Source organism: Triticum dicoccoides, chromosome 5A, assembly GCF_002162155.2.
Source record: "Triticum dicoccoides isolate Atlit2015 ecotype Zavitan chromosome 5A, WEW_v2.0, whole genome shotgun sequence".
Taxonomy (NCBI): domain Eukaryota; kingdom Viridiplantae; phylum Streptophyta; class Magnoliopsida; order Poales; family Poaceae; genus Triticum; species Triticum dicoccoides.
In genome coordinates this window covers 244,776,095-244,780,062 of record NC_041388.1, presented here as the reverse complement: position 1 = coordinate 244,780,062, position 3,968 = coordinate 244,776,095, and positions in this window count along the sequence as shown.

Here is a 3,968-nt window from a genome sequence, read left to right as displayed (position 1 = left end):
TCATGTAACTTCAGATCAAGTTACTACCGAACCTCGTAGACCAGAGTGAGATCCGCACCAGAGTGGTACGGTAATCCTGTTCTGGAGGTCATGTTACTTGACCATGACGAGCCTACAAACTATGAGGAAGCGATGATGAGCCCAGATTCCGTGAAATGGCTTGAGGCCATGAAATCTGAGATGAGATCCATGTATCAGAACAAAGTATGGACTTTAATTGACTTGCCCATTGATTGGCGAGCCATTGAGATTAAATGGATCTTCAAGAGGAAGACGGACGCTGATAGTAGTGTTACTATCTACAAAGCTAGAATTGTCGCAAAAAGGTTTTCGACAAGTTCAAGGTGTTGACTACGATGAGAGTTTCTCACTCGTATCTATGCTTAAGTCTGTCCGAATCATGTTAGCAATTGCCGCTTTTTATGATTATGAAATTTGGTAGATGGATGTCAAAACTGCATTCTTGAATGGATTTCTGGAAGAAGAGTTGTATATGATGCAACCGGAAGGTTTTGTTAATCCTAAAGGTGCTAACAAAATATGCAAGCTCCAGCGATCCATCTATGGACTGGTGCAAGCATCTCGGAGTTGGAATATATGCTTTGATAAGTTGATCAAAGCATATAGTTTTATACAGACTTGCGGTGAAGCCTGTATTTACAAGAAAGTGAGTGGGAGCACTACAACATTTCTGATAAGTATATGTGAATGACATATTGTTGATCGGAGATAATGTAGAATTATTCTGCAAAGCATAAAGGAATGTTTGAAAGGAGTTCTTCAAAGAAAGACCTCGGTGAAGCTGCTTACATATTGAGCATCAAGATCTATAGAGATAGATCAAGACGCTTGATAAGTTTTTCAATGAGTACATACCTTGACAAGATTTTGAAGTAGTTCAAAATGGAACAGTCAAAGAAGGAGTTCTTGCCTGTGTTACAAGGTGTGAAGTTGAGTAAGACTCAAAACCCGACCACGGCAGAAGATAGAGAGAGAATGAAAGTCATTCCCTATGCCTCAGCCATAGGTTATATAAAGTATGCCATGTTGTGTACCAGATCTATTGTATACCCTACACTGTCCTTAGCAAGGGAGTACAATAGTGATCTAGGAGTAGATCACTGGACATTGGTCAAAATTATCCTTAGTGGAAAAATGATATGTTTCTCGATTATGGAGGTGACAAAAAGGTTCGTCGTAAAGGGTTACGTCGATGAAAATTTTGACACTGATCCAGATGACTCTAAATCTCAATCTGGATACATATTGAAAGTGGGAGCAATTAGCTAGAGTAGCTCCGTGCAGAGCATTGTTGACATAGAAATTTGTAAAATACTTACGGATCTGAATGTGGCAGACTCCTTGACTAAACTTCTCTCACAAGCAAAACATGATCACACCTTAGTACTCTTTGGGTGTTAATCACATAGCGATGTGAACTAGATTATTGACTCTAGTAAACCCTTCGGGTGTTGGTCACATGTCGATGTGAACTATGGGTGTTAATCACATGGTGATGTGAACTATTGGTATTAAATCACATGGCGATGTGAACTAGATTATTGACTCTAGTGCAAGTGGGAGACTGAAGGAAATATGCCCTAAAGGCAATAATAAAGTTATTATTTTTTTCCTTATATCATGATAAATGTTTATTATTCATGCTAGAATTGTATTAACCGGAAACATAATACATGTGTGAATACATAGACAAACAGAATGTCACTAGTATGCCTCTACTTGACTAGCTCGTTGATCAAGGATGGTTATGTTTCCTAACCATAGACATGAGTTGTCATTTGATTAACGGGATCACATCATTAGGAGAATGATGTGATTGACTTGACCCATTCCGTTAGCTTAGCACACGATCGTTTAGTTTGTTGCTATAGCTTTCTTCATGACTTATACATGTTCCTATGACTATGAGATTATGAAACTCCCGTTTACCGGAGGAACACTTTGTGTGCCACCAAACGTCACAACATAACTGGGTGATTATAAAGGTGCTCTACAGGTGTCTCCGAAGGTACTTGTTGGGTTGGCGTATTTCTAGATTAGGATTTGTCACTCTGATTGTCGGAGAGGTATCTCTGGGCCCACTCAGTAATGCACATCACTATAAGCCATGCAAGCATTGCAACTAATGAGTTAGTTGTGGGATGATGTATTACGGAACGAGTAAAGAGACTTGCCTGTAACGAGATTGAACTAGGTATTGAGATACCGACGATCGAATCTCGGGCAAGTAACATACCGATTACAAAGGGAACAACGTATGTTGTTATGCGGTTAGACCGATAAAGATCTTCGTAGAATATGTAGGAGCCAATATGAGCATCCAGGTTCCGCTATTGGTTATTGACCGGAGATGTGTATCGGTCATGTCTACATAGTTCTCGAACCTGTAGGGTCCGCACGCTTAAAGTTTGATGACGGTTATATTATGAGTTTATGTGTTTTGATGTACCGAAGGAGTTCCGAGTCCCGTATGAGATCGGGGACATGACGAGGAGTCTCGAAATGGTCGATACGTAAAGATTGATATATTGGACGACTATATTCAGACATCGGAAAGGTTCCGAGTGATTCGGGTATTTTCGGGAGTACCGGGGAGTTACGGGAATCCGTATTGGGCCTTAATGGGCCATACGGGAAAGGAGAGAAAGGGCTCAAAGGGTGGCCGCATCCCTCCCCATGGGCTGGTCCGAATTGGACTAGGGAGGGGGGTGCCCCTTCCTTCCTTCTCCTTTTCCCTTCCCTTTCCTTCTCTCCTACTCCTAATACTTGGAAGGGCTCCTAGTTCTACTAGGAAAGGGGGAATCCTACTCCCGGTGGAAGTAGGACTCCCCTAGGGCGTGCCATAGAGAGGGCCGGCCCTCCCCCTCTTCCACTCCTTTATATACGGGGGCAGGGGGCACCCCAAAGAGACAACAATTGATCTCTTGATCTCTTAGCCATGTGCGGTGCCCCCCTCCACCATAGTCCACCTCGATAATACTGTAGCGGTGCTTAGGTGAAGCCCTGCGTTAGTAGAACATCAACATCGTCACCACGCCGTCGTGCTGACGAAAATCTCCCTCGACACTCGGCTGGATCAGAGTTAGAGGGACATCATCGAGCTGAACGTGTGCTGAACTCGGAGGTGCCGTGCATTCGGTACTTGATCGGTCAGATCGTGAAGACGTACGACTACATCAACCGCATTGTGCTAATGCTTCCGCTTTCGGTCTACGAGGGTACGTGGACACACTCTCCCCTCTCATTGTTGTGCATCACCATGATCTTGCATGTGCGTAGGAATTTTTTTGAAATTGCTACGTTCCCCAACAGTTATCTCATAGAAAAAAATGTTTTCCATGCAACAATCCCCAACACAACAAGTCATCCATACATTTTCCCAAAGTGGCCAAGTCTTGGCCGAGGAGTTTTATGGCTCGAGAATACGAGGAGTTGGTTGACAAAAGTGCTAGACCGGCAACACCTTGATCTTGAGTATATACGGAGTTGGAGTGATAACTTCTGTCGGAGTGATTGTCGGAGTCGGAACCCCATTCACCAAGATGAGCTTGATGTCTTTGTTTTGCATAGCTCCTAGATGAATTGTCCTTCCTTTATAAATCCTTGCTTCTGCGAGAGGTTCTACGTTCATAACGATCATCTCTACTCCTTCTCTCTCTTGGAGGTGATTCTTCTTTTCTACTTCTCCTTTTGGGTGAATCTTCCCTTCTTTTGTAGGGGGGCGTACACTCATTGGAGTAGTGTCCGGTCTTCCACAACTATAGCAATTTCGCTCACGACTAGAAGATCTTTTGTCATTGTAGGACCTTGACTTGGAACTTCTTTCTTTGCTTCTACTCTTGTAGAACTTGTTGGAGTTCTTCACCATTAAGCTCAATTATTCATTGAAGGCTTGTTTCTCAATTGATCATGTAGGAGCATCACATGACACTTGGTAAGCACCACTT